The sequence below is a fragment of the Pristiophorus japonicus genome, chromosome 6 (assembly GCF_044704955.1).
Source record: "Pristiophorus japonicus isolate sPriJap1 chromosome 6, sPriJap1.hap1, whole genome shotgun sequence".
NCBI classification, from domain to species: Eukaryota; Metazoa; Chordata; class Chondrichthyes; family Pristiophoridae; genus Pristiophorus; species Pristiophorus japonicus.
In genome coordinates, this window is record NC_091982.1 from 80,940,980 (window position 1) to 80,959,422 (window position 18,443).

At 43.8% G+C, this 18,443-nt stretch overlaps 1 long non-coding RNA gene across 1 annotated transcript in view; it reads right to left on the bottom strand.

Annotated features, from left to right (window-relative positions):
- The window catches only part of LOC139265173 (uncharacterized), a 52,662-nt gene that overhangs the window by 17,302 nt on the left and 16,917 nt on the right, over positions 1 to 18,443 (bottom strand). Inside the window, exon 2 of the long non-coding RNA XR_011593490.1 lies at positions 17,552 to 17,654. This is a non-coding gene — a long non-coding RNA (uncharacterized lncRNA). The remainder of the gene's footprint in view (positions 1 to 17,551; positions 17,655 to 18,443) is intronic.

The following is an 18,443-nucleotide window of genomic DNA, read 5'->3' on the forward strand; positions in this document are numbered from 1 at the left end:
CCGTTCATCTGGGCTGCCGGAGGCCATTCTCGTGGGTCGTTGATTCCCGTTTCTCGTCACCAATTTAATGTCCTTACACAATACCACAAATCCACACGAGGCACATTCTATGGACAAGGTCACTCCATAACCTGAACCTTTATTCACAGGACCAAGAAGTGATGACCTGCGTGAGACCTCCCTTTATATACCAGGATGACCAGGTGAGGAGTGTCTCCCACAAGTTCACCCCCTGTGGTCAAGGTGTGCATTTCTTGCGTATATACAGTATTGCAGTGTTGTTACATACAGGTTACATGACAAAGGGGAGGTGCAACGAGACCTGGGGGTCATGGTACATCAGTCATTGAAAGTTGGCATGCAGGTACAGCAGGCGGTGAAGAAGGGAAATGGTATGTTGGCCTTCATAGCGAGGGGTATAGGAGCAGGGAGGTCTTACTGCAGTTGTGCAGGGCCTTGGTGAGGCCTCACCTGGAATATTGTGTTCAGTTTTGGTCTCCTAATCTGAGGAAAAATGTTCTTGCTATTGAGGGAGTGCAGCGAAGGTTCACCAGACTGATTCCCGTGATGGCTGGACTGAACATATGAGGAGAGACTGGATCGACTGGGCCTCTATTCACTGGAATTTAGAAGAATGAGAGGGGATCTCATAGAAACATATAAAATTCTGACGGGACTGGACAGGTTAGATACAGGAAGAATGTTCCCGATGTTGGGGAAGTCCAGAACCAGGTGACACAGTCTAAGGATAAGGGGCAAGCCATTTAGGACTGAGATGAGGAGAAACTTCTTCACTCACAGAGTTGTTAACCTGTGGAATTCTCTACCGCAGAGAGTTGTTGATGCCAGTTCATTGGATATATTCAAGAGGGAGTTAGATATGGCCCTTATGGCTAAAGGGATCAAGGGGTATGGAGAGAAAGCAGGAAAGGGGTACTGAGGTGAATTATCAGCCATGATCTTATTGAATGGTGGTGCAGGCTCGAAGGACCGAATGGCCTACTCCTGCACCTATTTGCTATGTTTCTATGTTTCTATGTTTCTAAGATTGGAAAGTGAACAGTTGTGAAATGGTAGCTTTTAAAGCACTTTTGCAGCGGTCACCTTTTCAGAAGAATGGAGAGTCATTGAAAACCCCGACCTACTTACCTGATGTGGTCCCCGAGCACCGGGAACCTGGTGAAAAAGCTGGAAAAATGCTAAGTAGATGGTAAAATGCTGTTTAAGTAACTTTTAACAAACTCTTAACTATTTCAATTGACTCATACGCTGCTTAGTGTCGGGTTTGTGAAGCACAGGCAGACCCGCACTTGGGAAACTGACACGAAGGCGGGTTCACAGCGGGCTGTCGTACCGCTGTCAATCTTTCATACTCCAAACCCGCTCTCCGAGCACCGGCAAAATCCAGGCCAGAAGGTGGATGTTGAACAGTGATAGAAAATGGTAAATTCACTTCATAATTGCCATTAAATCATGTATCTTTATCCCTACATCACCAATTTATCAGTAAAATAATCAATTGCACTTTAAAAATATAAATTCTAAAATCTTTATGACCTTTCACTAGCACACAAAATGGTCTCAAAGAGTGTTTAAAACAGATTGCTAGTTAATCTAAGGAATGGTTGGAGTATTGTTTTGCCCCCAGTTTGCTCCCTCACTCTCCTGAAGGCAGTGACTCATCCTAGAATAGAAGTGTCCAACCTTTAGGGTCGGATCTATGAGCTGCAACCAATGTTCTGGGTCACTTGTGCTTTAATCATTTGGGTCATGTAGAATCAAGAGAAAGCACCATGTCCTACACAACCATTTTCTTTTCCAAAAATAGTTTCCACATTTATTGGAGAGGCAGTATGAATCATTCCAAACATCACAGGATTTGAGAGTTTTAGCTATACCACCTGCACTGTTTGCTGTTGACACTCACCCCCTCCAAAGAAAATAATCAGGATGCCCATACAATAAAAATCAGAGCCCCAGACACTGCACTAAAAGTCAGTTCATTTAATAAAATTAAAGTCTCCATACATTGGTTTTTAGTCGAAGGGGATTTGAATTTCAATCACCGAGGCACTGCAATTCACACTCATACATTAAAATTTAACCCCCCATACAGAGTAATTTAAATCTCATACACTAAAAAACACCATAAACATAACAGAAAAACACACTGAACACATAACTCATATCCACCCAACCACTACCTTCACTGAAAACAATTATTTCACTTTTAATATATCTTGTAACATAAGAACAGAAGAATTAGGAGCAGGAGTAAATTATACGGCCCTTTGAACCTGCTCTGCCATTCAATAGATTATGGCTGATCTTCGACCTCAACTCCACTTTCCAGCCTGATCCCCATAATCCCTTGATTCCCCGAGAGTCCAAAAATCTATTTGTGTCAGCCTTGAAAACGCTCAATGCCTCAGCATCCACAGCCCTTTTAGGTAGAGAATTCCAAAGATTCACACCCCTCTGACAATCCTCATCTCAGTCTTAACTGGCTGACCTCTTATCCTGAGACTGCCCCTAGTTCTATACTCTCCAGTCATTGACAACCTCTCAGCATCTACCCAGACAATGTTTCAATCAGATCACCTCTCATTCTTCTAAACGTCAGAGAGTATAGGTCCATTCTACTCAGTCTCTCCTCATAGGACAACTGTCTCATCCCAGGGATCAATTTAGTGAATCTTCATTGCACTGCCTCTAAGACTTGTATGTCCTTTCTCAGATAAGACCAAAACTGTGCACAGTACTCCAGGTGTGGTCTCACCGAAGCCCTGTACAATTATAATAAGACTTCCTTACTCTTGTATTCCAAACCCCTTGTAATAAAGGCTAACATACCATTTGCTTTCCTAATTGCTTGCTGTATCTGAATGCTAACGTTCTGTTTCCTGTATGAGGACACCTCAATATCTCTGAACACCAACATTTAATAGTTTCTCACCATTTACAAAATATTTGTTTTTCTATTCTTCCTAACTATGTGAATAACCTCACAATTTCTCACATTATACACAATCTGCCACCTTATTGCCCACTCACTTAATCTGTCTATATCCCTTTGCAGCCTCATTGTGCCCTCCTCACAGCTTACTTTCCCACCTAGCTTTGTATTATCAGCTAACTTGGATACATTACATTTGGTCCCTTCATCTAAGTCATTAATATGGATTGTAAATAGCTGAGGCCCAAGCAATGATCCTTGCGGCATCCCACTAGCTACAACCTGCCAACCGGAAAATGACCCGTGTATCCCGACCGTCTGTTTTCTGTCCATTAACCAATCCTCTATCCATGCTAATATATTACTCCCAGCCCCATGAGCCCTTATCTTGCGTAGCAACCTTTTATGTGGCACCTTATCGAATGCCTTTTGGAAATCCAAATGTACTATATCTGCTGGTTCCCCATTATCTGCCCTGCTAGTTACTTCCTCAAAAAACTCTAATAAATTTGTCAAACACGATTTCCCTTTCATTAAACCATGTTGACTCTGCCGAATCATATTATGATTTTTTAAATGCCCTGTTACTACTTCTGTAATAATGGATTCCAGCATTAATCCAGACGACTGATGTCAGGCGAACTGGCCTGTAGTTCCCTGTTTTCTCTCTCCCTCCTTTCTTGAATAGCGGGGTTACATTTGCTACCTTCCAATCTGCTGGGACCTTACCTGAATGTAGGGTATTTTGAAAGATCACACCCAATGCATCTGCTGCTACCTGTTTTGGGAGCCTAGGGTGTAGGCCATCAGGTCCAGGGGACTTGTCGGCTTTGGAGTTTCTCAAGTACTTTTTCTCTACTGATATTAATTACTTTAAGTTCCTCACTCTTATTAGTCCCTTGGTTCCCCACTATTTGTGGTATGTTTTTTGTGTTTTCTACTGTGAAGACAGATACAAAATATTTGTTTAAAGTCTCTGCCATTTCCTTATTCCCCATTATAATTTCATTTGTCGCAGACTCTATGGGGCCAATGATTACTTTTGCTACTCTCTTCCTTTTTACATACTTGTAGAAGCTATTACAATCTGTTTTTATATTTCTTGTTCATTTACTCTCATTCTATTTTCTTCCTTTTTTATCAACTTTTTGGTCATCCTTTGATGGTTTCTAAAGCTCTCTCAATCCTTAGGCTTACCACTATGCTTTGTAACATTATAAGCCTCTTCTTTTAATTAATAATATCATTGGCCCTGAAATTCCGGCCTCCCTGGGTCCGTACGGAGTGTGTACGGACCCGAGAAGGCATCGCAAAAGCCAGTTTTCGGCGTGCAATGCGCATGCGCCGAAAGTCAGCTTTTCTGATCTGTCAAGTTTCTGGCTTGGCAAATCGCACGTATCTCGGAGCAAGGACATTACCACGGCAGAGATTGGGCTGTTTACACATCTCTTGCCTTGCGAATGACCTTAAAACTCTTACACCTGGTGAAAGCAGACGCATAACGTACTTTTACCAGCGTAAGAGTTTAAAAACATATCAAAAACATATTAAAATAAAAGTTAAAAATACATATTTATGTTAAAAACCTTGCCCACTCAGGTAATTTTATTTTAAATCATAATTAAAAATTTTTTAACAAATCGGCAAATTTTTCTTTTTCAAAAACATTTCTATCAACTTTAATTTCTATAGTGTATATATGTGAGGTGTTTTTTTTTATGTTTTATGTAGTGTTTGGGTGTTTGGGGGTGTTTCTCATTCACAGTAATAGGAGTTTTGGACTTACAAAACTCCTATTACTATGAATTACCAACGATATCTCCGCAAGATCCGACAAATCCCCTGGGAGGTCAGACGCACCAACATTAACGTCCTCGACCAGGCTAACATCCCCAGCATTGAAGCACTGACCAAATTTGATCAGCTATGCTGGGCAGGCCACATAGTTCGCATGCTAGACACGAGACTTCCAAAGCAAGCGCTCTACTCAGAACTCCTTCACGGCAAATGAGCCAAAGGTGGGCAGAGGAAACGTTACAAGGACACCCTCAAAGCCTCCCTGATAAAGTGCAACATCCCAACTGACACCTGGGAGTCCCTGACCAAAGACTGCATTAAGTGGAGGAAGTGCATCTGGGAGGGCACTGAGCACTTCGAGTCTCATTGTTGGGAGCATGCAGAAATCAAGCGCAGACAGCGGCAAGAGCGTGCGGCAAACCTGTCCCACCCACCCTTTCCCTCAACAACTATCTGTCCCACCTGTGACAGGGATGGTGGCTCTCATATTGGTCTGTTCAGCCACCTAAGGACTCATTTTTAAGAGTGGAAGCAGGTCTTCCTCGATTCCGAGGGACTGTCTATGATATGATTATTATGAATGAAAAAATACTTTACCGTGATTGGGTGTCCAGGCCCACGTGACTCCTACGGATGTCCCAATGTGAACGCGCTCTGTTGTGCAAGAAGAGGAGGCTTCGAGTCCGGGATCTCTGGCGAGCATTCAACCAAAATGTACGTCCGCATCTTTTGTCCTATTTTTAGTCGAACGCCCGCAGGAAGAAGAAACCGGGATTTCGGTGCCAATAACTTCTTTAGATAGCTACGGATGGATCCCTTTTCCCATGGAGTTTTTATTTCTGAATGGAATGTTTATTCGTTGAGAATTTTGGAATATTTCTTTAAATGTTAGCCACATTTGTTTATTATGCAGAAATTAAAATGTCACTTGTTCAAAGTTAAAGCAAGCAGACCATACACAGTTCTGCTCTCATCTGCCAAAACTGCTCATGATACCAGAATCATTCTGGAATGGGAAGATAACCCATGACTTTTATTCTCTACTACTAATCATCTTCTTAAACACCTTTCTCCTGTCTCCTCCATCCTCACCTCCAACAACAAGTGCGAGGAGCTCATGGACTACTTTGTCTCTAAGATTGAGACCATCCAATCAGCTGCCTCTGCCACTTCCCTTCCTTCCCCTAGCCCACCAGACCAAACTTCCTCTAAGATTTCCCCATGCTCTAGCGCTGAACTCGCATCTCTCTACAGTTTCTCTCTGATCTCCCTTCATAACCTCTCCACGCTCATCTTGTCCATGAGACCCACATCCTGCTCCCTTGACCCTATTCCCACTAAACTGTTGACCATCCAACTTCCTTTTATGGCTCCCATGTTAGCTGACATTGTTAGCAGTTCTCTCTCCTCAGGTGCTGTTTCCCTCTCCTTCAAATCTATCATCATCACCCTTCTCCTCAAAAAACAACCCTCAAACCCTCCGTTCTTGCAAACTACCGCCCCATCTCCAACCTCCCTTTCCTCTCCAAAGTCCTTGAACTTGTTGTCGCCTCCCAAATCCATGCCCATTATTCCCGCATCTCCATGTTTGAATCCCTCCAATCAGGTTTCCACCTCTTCCACAGTACCTCTAGACTAGTCTATTCCAATACACTCCTGGCTGACCACCCATGTTCTACCCTATGTAAACTTGAGGTCATCCAAAACTCGGCTGCTCGTATTCTAACTCGCACCAAGTCCCGTTCACTCAGCACTCCTGTGCTCGCTGACCTACATTGGCTCCCGGTTAAGCAATGTCTCGATTTTAACATGTTCATCCTTGTTTTCAAATTCCTACATGGCTTTGCCCCTCCCTATCTGTGTAATCTTCTCCAGCCCCCCCGAGATATCTGCGGTCCTCTAATTATGCCGTCTTGTGCATTCCTAATTACATTTGCTCAACCACTGGCGGACGTGCCTTCAGCTGCCTGGGCCCTAAGCTCTGGGATTCCTTCCCTAAACCTTTCCACCCCTCTCTCTCTTTCCTCCTTTAAGATGTTCCTGAAAATCTACCTTTTGACCAAGCTTTTGGTCATCTGCTTTCATTTCTCCTTATGTGCCTCAGTGTCAAACGTTTGTCTTCTAGCGCTCCTGTGAAGCACCTTGGGATGTTTTACTACTTTAAAGGCATTATATAAATACAAGTTGTTGTTGTTAGTGAAAAAGAAACAATGGAAGCAGCTAGCAGTTTGTGACTATGGATACATTCAATCAAGAGGAGTAAGGGTAAGTTTTCTAATAGTCGACTCCTGCAATGCGGATAGAAGTTCAAATCAGAAAGTCAGGCACAGAGATCAATAATGCCCAATTGTGCCAGTCATTATTCACTGGGAACGGTGACCTCCATGTCCAACTCTCCACTCCATCTTCCCATCCAGCCTGATTCTGTACCTAGAGTGGCGCATCAGGAAATTTTACCTCCTTGTGCCCAATTTCAGAGTTCATTGGAAGTGGACAGCAATACCATATGGACTTGTTTTCCTGGCTGGTCTGCTGCTGGAGGCTTCCATGTGCACTAATCCTCCTCAACTTGCATGGCTTGCAGCCACTCCTCATCTAAGTCCATGCTGAGGCGTTTGCCCAAGACAGGATTCTGCAGCATATATGATTATAATATTCCCACACTTCAATAGGGCATATTGTTAGCTCCATGTCAACTGATTCAAAAATCTGGTGTTGCTTTAGCATCCCATACGTCTGCTTAACTAGGGCCTTAGTTTACCCTTGTGCCTCATTGTATCTGCTCTCTGCTTCAGCACCAGATTTTGAAGCGGTATTATCAGCCATCATCGCATTGCATAGCTCACATCTCCAGGAGTCAGCTCGACATCCTTCTTTCTCTTTCAAACTGCTGTGTTACATTTAATTAGCTCAAAATGCAAGCATCAGGCATGCTCCTCTAAAAGCATGAATTGATGTGCATTATTATATGGTTATGGGATGATATAATTTGCACATTGATGGAATAACAGCCCCTTCCTATTTAGGTATGTTATAGGATGATTGGTAAATAAATAGAAGTCTACGGCTGGAAATTTCAACTTCGGCTCAAAGGAAAGAAAAATCAGGCTGGATGAAAATGGATGGCCGACTTACTGCTGTCCAATTTATTCCCCCATAGATGTTGAAAGTTCCGCACTTCATGTGTAACATCAATGGTGCCCTGTACTTTGGTGAAGTAACCAAATTAGTACAAATCTTGATTTACCTTTATTGCAGATAGTCACTGTGGAAATGAAAGCACGTTGTTGCTGGATGGAACAGAACCTCAGTTACATCCAGAATGGAATGGTGGGCAGAAAAGCAGCTGCCTCCTGTGGTGAGTCCTGTGAGTGTCTAGAAAGATTCTGTGGCACAAAGGTTGAGGGCAGTGGCCTTCACTACAGCAGTGTGAATAGAAGAAGGGCTAGAACCTCCACTTTTGTGCTTATCGCCCAAAAATGGGTGATATTTCCAGCGGGCGGTAAAAAAGGGTTTTCAGATCGCCGGCTTCTCGCCCATTCTCAAAGCACCTAGTCTCCATTTTTGAAAATGGGCGTTACCGCAAGTAATATAAAATGGGCGGTAGTATTAAATTTTTTTGACCTTCTGCCATAAAGTGTGGCCATCCTTAGCAATGGAATGGCAACACTCGATTCCCGTGATTCAGGAGGTCAAGGGTCATCGTGACATGCGCAGAAGAGGAGACAGAGAGAGAGGGAGCTCAGAGGGACTGAAGGCGTGTCTGGGTGTGGTGTGGCTGCTTTGGGAGGAAGGAGGGAGATTTTAGAGCTTCACAGCAAGTAGGCAAACTAAAAGTAGCTGATACCAACCATTTATTTGACCGAATTTGGCCTATAATGGAGGGAGAGGAGAAGGCATCACAGCACGCTGTGGAGACTGACGCTGAAGAGAGCAGTGAGGTGGGAGAGGAGCACATTGGAGGGCGCAAAAGAGCCAGGAGGTTCTTGGACAAGGCAAATGCCTCCCTCCTGCAGGAGGTCGAGTCACGCTGGGGTGATTTGACACAGGGAGGGCGTGGGAAGCCCAACCCAAAGGCCTACCAGAGGATATGGACCGAGATAGCAGAGATGGTCTCATCAGCGACCAATGAGATTCGTGAGGGTAACCAATGCCGCAAATGATGGAACGACCTTGTGGGATCCGCAAGAGTAAGTATTACATTGATTTACATGTACTTATGTATTTATATAATTTGATTTGTAACAGCCATGAGTGACTATCAGCAGATGTGAGGTCTTTCACTTTTACCGGGGATGTTTTACTCAAAGCCTGCAGTCATGGTGTACGTCTTTAGGTAAAGAATGATAATTTTCATATTAATCATGATTACATCTGTTGGTTATGTGTTGTATCAGTCTCTGTGACAGTACCTAGCAATGATATCATGCAATGATCTCATGCCATGTTGTCCTGTCACCTTTTACAGAAGAAGCTATCGATGATGAGGTCCATGCAGAGACGAACAGGTGGGGGGGCCACCAGTCCCCAGTGAGGAGCAAGGGATCAAATTTGTGGAGAAGCACCCTCCGGACAGCCACGGACGCATCTGCAGACCCTGAAGTGATGCCACGTGAGTAAAGCTTACACCATTGCATGATGTAAAGTCAATAGATGCCACACCAACTCATATCCGAACAATCATATATGAAAGATGATTTCTAAAATTGTCATAGAAATAATGATGACCTAATGAAAATCATTGCAATGCACAATGTGTTGATGGTCATGAAATGTGATGTCTGCGATGATTTTGAGAGCGGTGGTGCTTTTGTCATGGATATGCTGTGTGTAGCGCTGAACTCACTTTGTGACCCTGGCAGCCCCTTCTCCTCTAATAACCTCATTTGTGTTTTGCAGCTCAGCCAGCAGCGCGTCCCAAGGCAAGACCACAGAGGCCAGAAGGTGGGGGCGTGGGGCCCGACTCTCCAGACGATCCAACATCTGGTGCTGAGGAGCTCCCATTGTCGCTCCTCAATCTGCTGGGCCTGTTCTCCACAGGTGAGAGCGCCGACTTGGAGGAACCTGCATCGCCACGCTCCAGAAGCCATTCTGCCCAAGGCCATCTAGTAGTCCTCCGGTCATTCCCGTCTCCACACTGGAGGTACCGACCCCAAGCACCTCGCCACAGGGCACCCCATTTGTCCCCAGGACGGCGCCGACCCTGCGGGTGTCTCCTGGATGCAACAGGTCTGTTCCACGAGCGCCACATGATAGTGGAAAGATAGTACAGTTGTCCAGGAGGACTGTAGACATTGGTGACCAGTTCATCGAAGCATTGGGGGGCATATTCCAACAGCTGGCCACCATGACCGTGTACATTCCACGGATGGCAGAGGCCCTGGATGCGATAACCAGGAACACTGCTGCCACAGGCCTCCCAGTGGTCCCCGAGCGCGGTACTCCACCCCTAGATTCTACACCACTACTGCGAACGACAGATGAGAGCAAGGACCAAGATCCTGCTTTTGCATCAGAGGATGTTGCCTCCGTGGCATCCCCCGCTCCCGTACCCGTGCAACCACCGCATCTGCCTTCATCCTCCAAATGAGGCACCGCCTGAGGAGCTCCTCGACCAGACGCCATGGAACAAGGAGGGGAAGGGGTAGAGGTGGGGAGAAGAAGGGGAGGGGGGAAGGAAAGTGAGGTGCAAGTCCACAGGTGATGGCTGTGTTATATCTCCATCTGGGTGTATGCAATTTGTTGTAATGTATGGGGGCTGGGGACCACGCTCCTGCTTTGCCTTTGTATTCTGTGTTGCTGGACATGTTGAACATTTGATTGATGTCAATGGTGGAAAAAGTGGGGTGTGGCGGGGGTTGGGTGTTATTGCCTGTGATACTTATGATTTCAGACCAATGTTGGTATACTAATTTTTATATTGAACATAACCTTGTTGCGCATTGTCTCAGATAGCTGGACCATTACACACTGGTGATTCCTTAACATGAAAGGGTTAAATACAACTTAACATCAATCAACATAAACTTTAACTGGCACCAAGGTGATGGGCACCATTAATGTCTGAGCTGCACACACACAGCAATCTGTCAGCGTTGTCACTCACATCAATGCTCTTTCAGGCAAATCGCTCAGATATCAGCTCCTCATGTAAGAGTGTGATGTTAAAATTGCCACCCACACTGCTGCCGTAAGTTCAGAACAGTTCCACTTTTTGTAGCCGTTATTTTGGGCGAGCGATATTGTGGACGATATGTGTGCGAGGTGGTGAAAGTGATGGTGGACGATCTCCTGGGCGTTAGTTTCGCCAGATGTGCTCTTTACGACAAAAAAAAGTGGGCAGGCGATATTATTGAATCTCGGCGTTAATTCCGTGCAGAAAGTAACGCTGGACGATATTATGAGCGTTGATTTCGCCCATTCTGGTGATTCCACCCAAAAAAAGCAGGCGGGCGGTAATATTTTTTCACGACATTAAGCACATGGGGAAAGTAACGCTCGCCGATTAAGTTTCCTAAAAATGCCCATCAGTTTCCATTTTGTGCCAAAATGGGCGATATATGGGCGTCATACATCATTTCAGCAGTAAAATTGGCGTTAAGTGGGCATTAAACATGCAAAAAAAGTGGAGGTTCTAGCCCGATGTCTCTGCAAGCCATCATGGATCCTCTCTGTTGACTCTGCCATTCTCACTTATTGCCAGGTAGCTGACGCTGTTGTGGTAGAATGGCTGTCGGCTGTAGCCTGTTATGGGAGCACGGGCCAGCCCACACTCCAATGTGTGTGCACAATAGGTCCGTGCAGCAGAGCTGGTCTCCAGTCGTCTTGGTTCATCCTTGCCACTGGACCAAGACCTAGCTCTGTCAAGCCCGTGTAGTGGCTGGTGTGCAGTGGGCACCACACATTAAAGAAATCCATGCACAAGCATCTTCCATGTTTCATAAGAACATATAACATAAGAACATAAGAAATAGGAGCAGGAGTAAGCCATATGGCCTCAGCGAGCCTGCTCCGTCATTTAATACGACCATGACTGATCCGATCATGGACTCAGGTCCACTTCCCTGCCCGTTCCCCATAACCCCTTATTCCCTTATCAATTAAGAAACTGTCTATCTCTGTCTTAAATCCATTCAATTTCCCAGCTTCCACAGCTCTCTGAGGCAGTGAATTCCATAGATTTACAATCCTCTGAGAGAAGAAATTTCTCCTTATCTCAGTTTTTCTAAGATTATGCCCTCTAGTTCTAGTCTCCCCTACCAGTGGAAACATCCTCTCTGCATCCCTCATAATCTTATATGTTTCCATAAGATCACCTCTCATTCTTCTGAATTCCAATGAGTAGAGGCCCACCTTTCAACATGTAGTTCGGGACCTGGAATATTAGATCCTTCATTGAAACACCTGTGAACTCCTCTCTTTTTGGCGTGGAAGTGGGTCATCTTCGATACGAGGAACCGCCCATGATGATGATGTTATGGGAGTAGTGCGCCACCTTTGCCCTCTGGGCTTTCAGGCTACCCTCTCCTACTGCACTAACTGATACCTAGCAATAGCCCCTGCACCCAAGCCATGGACCAAGAAAACAGCTGATTAACACCAGATTTGACCTGGAGTTCAATAATCATTATAGGTTTTAATCCCCCTCATCCCGGTGTAATTCTGCATACATTTCTCATGATTGTCCTTTAACTAGCCCTTAGCAAGCAAAAAGCTCCATTTTGCTAATTCCTTTGAACCCATTTTAGAATAGGAGCACTACTGAGCGCACCAGTACAAACTGACAAATGTCTGGCACCATTTTTTTTACTGGTCTTTCACCCCTGCTTATACACATCTATTTTTATATAAATTGTAACCCTAAGAGTCAAGAGTGTGGAAAGTGAACTTAGAGGAAATGTAGGGACTGACTTGTGATTTTCTGACAGTTGTTCACGTCAGATAAAGTTCCAGGTGTCATCTCATCAGCTGATTCTGCTTCTCCTCATTTGCATGACACTCACATCATCACCTGAGGAAAGTTCGGTGGTCATTCTTTTTAAGAAAAAGAGCCTGTTCAGAATATTTTTTTGAAAAATCTGTTAATGATGTCACCCTTTTAAGATGCTTAGTCTAGCAAACAGTAAAAGCCTCCGGCATCAAGTTGACATTTCAATTCCATGCTTACGGCTGATCAGTAGAAATTAATCACCCAATTGTGGTTGCAGAGCAACCTCACACAACCGGCACTTGTTTGAGGCCATGGTTGAGGGAAGGTTGGAAAGGGGTACAGGCATGAAGCAGAAAACCACTGTGCTTGAAAGAAGACCCTTCCAAAAGGATTGCTTATTAATTCCGTGCATCTAAAATCTAAGCCTTCAAAGAAGTAGAGGCACAAGTAGAGGTTGTATACTCCTAAAGTGAGATAATAAAGAGACAGTGGGAGCTGATTTAGTCTTTTCCCGTTTTTCCATGGGGGGTGAGAAGCGGAAGGGATTCCTTTTCTCTGTAAGTAAATGACCCACTAATGAAGTTGAATGTTTCAAAACTGTGCATTATGTGGATTATTAATGCAGAGGAAGCAAGCGTTGTCCTATTTTTATGAAAAGAGAAATTCCCTCATGGGTTGGTCCAAGCTGTTTAAAGTTGTTATTTTCAGACTGCCAACAGTTTTCCAACATCTAGTACATAAATTTAACCATCAAACCATTAACATTACATATTCCGATCTGTTCTGTTCTAACCAAAGCCCCTGCACCACCGACAAAGCACAAGTCAGGAGAGTGCTGGAATACTCTCCACTTGCCTGGATGAGTGCAGCTCCAACAACACTCAAGAAACTTAACACCATCCAGGACAAAACAGTCCACTTGATTGGCACTCCATCCACCACCTTAAACATTCACTCCCTCCGCCAGTGGTTGCAGTGTTGCACTGCAGCAACTCACCAATACTTCTTCGACAGCACCCTCCCAAACCCGCGACCTCCAGCACGTAGAAGTTCAAGGGCAATAGGCTCATGGCAACATCATCACCTCCAAGTTCCCCTCCAAGTCACACACCAACCTGACTTGTACATATGTCGCCGGTCCTTCATTGTTGCTTGGTCAAAATCCTGGAACTCCCTACATAACAAAGGTGTGGGAGTACCATCACCACACGGACTACAGCGATTCAAGAAGGCGGCTCACCACCAACTTCTCAAGGGCAACTGGGATGGGCAATAAATGCTGGCCTTGCCAGCGGCGCCCACATCCCAAGAATAAATTAAGTAACTTACAGCAGCCAATAAGTGGAGATCTTGCCTCTTTTTATCCCAGTTTTCTTGCTTTCACTTTTTACTCCTTCTCCTTTCCATTTTCTCTTTTTGACTACTTAACTTTACTAACTAGTTTGTCAGATATAAGATTTTCTGGCTAATAGGAACTGGATCCTTTCATGAAGAGCTCATAAAATGGTTCAATTTGAGCGAGTGTGGCTTGGAGTTATGTTTATTGACGGTCATGCTGAGCCAACAATTGGAGGATCCCATGGCCAAGGGGATCATCAAACACACCCTTCCTCGGTGTTGGTAATCTGTGGACTTCTTGTGCTTAACAATTGCCCACTTACTGGGAGAAATGATTCAAGAATGGAGAGCTGTATTGACGTATTGAAAAAGAAAACAGCAAGGAGTCCATATCAGTGTATACTTGCAACTCCTTACCACCTCCATCAGGAAGGCATTGAGGGTAGGGATGGACTTTCTTAGGCCTACAGCAGGGGCTGAACTACATTTCAGTGATTTGCTGCTGGGGTGTCTGTCCGGCATGGGGAGCATTATACAATTGCAAGTTCTTGTTGTTGATGTAGCTGCTTTGCTTCATCTGAGTTAAGAAAGAGCTGATCCTCATTTTTACAATTTTTGGTTATTCACTTTTTTATGCTGTTTCATTTGATATCATTCTTAGATTTGACATGACTTTTCTCCAGTCTAGATATATTAAACATGTAAACATCCAAAATACTCTGTCTCGCCAACAATCTGTTTCTCAGCTTGTTCTATCCTACCATGAGAAGTTATTGCTATCTTGCAACAAACTGATCTCAGTTTCCTTTCACTTTAGATGCCGCCTGCCCTTTGCCAAGATGGTGCTGGGGTGGCGATTCTGCATCAGGACAATCTCCCTCTTGAAATTGAGATATCACAATTTTGCTCTGCGGTAATAGAAAAGCTCATGCATTTTGGAAAAAGGATACATTAGCTTCACAGAGAGCATTGGAGTAAAGAATTAAAGCTCTAAGATCTGCTCACACAACTTACCATATACCAGAAAGAGATGGTACAGGGGAGGAGACCTGCACTGTCACCTGACCTTGTTAACTAATCCCTGATATAATGAAGTTGGGCTGACTCTTAACATGTGCAAAATGTAACAGCAGGTTGGATGAGTTATCCTCATGGTGCAAGGTTGGAAATTCACTCAGGATTCACAGAGGCATTCTATGTCAGATAGAGCCGAATTCTTTGAGCTGTCTTTCTATGCCGCAGTTAGATAAAGCAGATATGAGACTACCCACTCTTTGGTGGACATTTTGGAAACAATCAAGTTCTATTACTGGTGAGCAAAGCCCGTGGTTCGATTAGTTTCCTCACTGACTTCTGTAAGAATTCATCACCTGATCTGGCTTCTTTACATCTCAGACTCATTCACCATTTGATAACCACAGGGTGTACATAGAAATAAAGGAACAAGAGTAGGCTATTCAGCCCCTCGAACCCGCTCCGCCATTTACTAATGACTGATCTGTACCTCAGCTCCACTTACCTGCTTTAGCTCCATATCCTTTGATATCCTAACAAAAGGAATCAACTGTCCCACTAATTCTCAAAAGGTTAAGTATTCCAACAGACCAGTCCATTTAATAAATTGAGATATAAAAGTCTGCCTATCTGTCTGAACAAAAGATGTTTTATATGGGGGAGAGACTTGCTGAGCAGCCTCTGCTCTTGTCTCACAAAGTACAGACATAAGCTGAGGTTTCTGTGGTACTTTCCCTTTCAGCAGAGACAACTGTGTTGGTTGAATTGAGTTTTTTTTTCCATGGGATGCTCAAAAAGAGATTTGCTTCAGATTAATTTCTCTTGTATTCTAATCCAAAGTCCTCAGTAGTGATAAACAGTATGGGAGAGTAAAAAGAAAAGGAGCAGGAATGAGTTACAGTACCCGAGTCAGTTCGGGAAACATCAGGGAAGTATGCACAACATGAAGAAATTGATTGAGAAAAAGCGATTAAGAAGGAGAAAAAAAATAATGGCTAGATGGGTGGAAAATCTAGTCGAATCACTGAAACAAGTAGGGAGTCAGCTTCAAGAATAAGAAGTAACCGGAGTGGTAGCAAAGTTTAAATCACTCAATGAGGCCAAAAGACACGAACAGGAAATGGAAATAGCATACTCAATAAGTTGGGGGAGATTTTCTAAGGTTTGGGGTAAAGATGATTTGATGAAGGACATTAGGAGGTGCTTTATCCTATACCTAACCTGCTAGACCTGTTTGGATGGGACAGTTCAGAAGAAGTTTTAACTCGCCTCTAATCCATGCTGACTTGGAAGCACTTGAGTTCTTGTTACTAATACAGAGGGCCAAGTTTTAACATCTTTCACTTTGATAAGCACAAGTGTTCACCAAAACGCAAAAATGATGAAAATTACATATAAGAAATGTTTCACAATAACGGGTAGTTAAATGCTGACATTCTGTTACTTCTGGATGGATATGGGATCATAGGTATTACATCGTTAGTTCATTTGCTAAATCTGTATGCCAGAACTGCTCTATGCAGACACAATTACATTATTTTTTAAAGCATTTTTGAGGCTAGGGGATCCACTGATTGTAATTTTGTGGATAAGAACATAAGGTTGGAGAGATTACTGGAGTCATAATCCTGCCAGGACTTTCCCAGCAATTCAACACTGAACTGTCATCAGTCTTACTCACGGCTACAGGAATGAGATTAGGTGACAGCGGGCAGCACTGTAATGAGTTGTGGATGTCACATAGTTACCACAAAGTCACGCTTAAGCTGCTTGTTATGAACCAATGGCAAGAATAGAGAGCCTGTAAAGCTTGAGCTACACACCCAGTGTGCAAAGGGTTAAAGCGCAGGTTCAAAGTGGCCTTATCTCACCTCAGACTGACAATGTGATTAACATCTTTGGCTTTTTCTACTAAATCAACAGTATTTTTAATTGGTGTAGGTAATAGTGCTGTCTCTCTAGTCTGTGTGCATATGTAAGTGGAATTTCACAATCTCTAGAACCAGGTGAGTCACACACAGGGGAGGGGAGGGGGGTTTCTTAGACACTAGCTTTGCCATAGGTGCGTAGGTATTTTTAGCAACAATGACCTCACTGGTGGGAAAGTTCAAAGTGATTTAGAATGTCAAAGATATTCATTTTTTTAAATGAAAACGTACCTAATTTGCATTAAGTTTTTTTTTGGTGAATCATTTTGCAGTTAGAGACAGACGAGGAAAGGTTGTGCTTCAACCACACAGGAAGTACTGTAAACACAGACCTGCGCTTCCCCACAGTAACCGCGACCTTTCTGACTCTTGTTGGGAACATGGAGCCAAATCGTAAAGGATAAAACTACAGGGTGTGATATTTCATATTATCCCCCTTCAATCCTTTCCAAAACAGGAGGAAATTACTACATTTTAGTCAGAGGACAATTAGGCCATCAAATTCATCGGTTTACAACAAACCATTTAACAGTGACTGGAAATGAAATTGCATCAATCTCTGACGTGAGCCCCTCCCACACTACTCACATTCAAGCAACATCCTGTCCTCAAGTTGTTTTCACAAGTACAGTGTATTCAGCCACATTGTTGCCGTGAAATGTTCTCATCGACCAGGACTTGGAGATCTGACCTAAGAGTTAAAATGGAAATCGAAGAATGACTGCACTTGGGGAATTTCAGGGCTGATCTCACCTGGAATAGCCTTCACATTTAAATTCAGTTTGGACTGATTTAATTGATGTCAGTCAAGGACTCGATAATGAGCCCTAGTGTCCCTTAGACTAGAGAGGTGAATAGTTAGTCAGTGTTTCCATTCCTGATCACTATCCAATGATCCCTTTTGGAAAGTGCAGTCTGTGGCTAAATAGTTTGCCAACACTCACTGTTTATTCCAATACTCTCCTGACCATGCACCAATGTTCCTCTTAAGTTGCGTGACCCTTAGTAAGAACATAAGAACATAAGATCATAAGAACTAGGAACAGGAGTAGGCCATCTAGCCCCTCGAGCCTGCTCCGCCATTCAAAAAGATCATGGCTGATCTGGCCGTGGACACAGCTCCACTTACCCGCCCGCTCCCCATAACCCTTAATTCCCTTATTGGTTAAAAATCTATCTATCTGTGACTTGAATACATTCAATGAGCTATCCTCAACTGCTTCCTTGGGCAGAGAATTCCACAGATTCACAACCCTCTGGGAGAAGAAATTCCTTCTCAACTCGGTTTTAAATTGGCTCTCCCGTATTTTGAGGCTGTGCCCCCTAGTTCTAGTCTCCCCGACCAGTGGAAACAACCTCTCTACCTCTATCTTGTCTATCCCTTTCATTATTTTAAATGTTTCTATAAGATCACCCCTCATCTTTCTGAACTCCAACGAGTAAAGACCCAGTCTACTCAATCTATCATTATAATGTAACC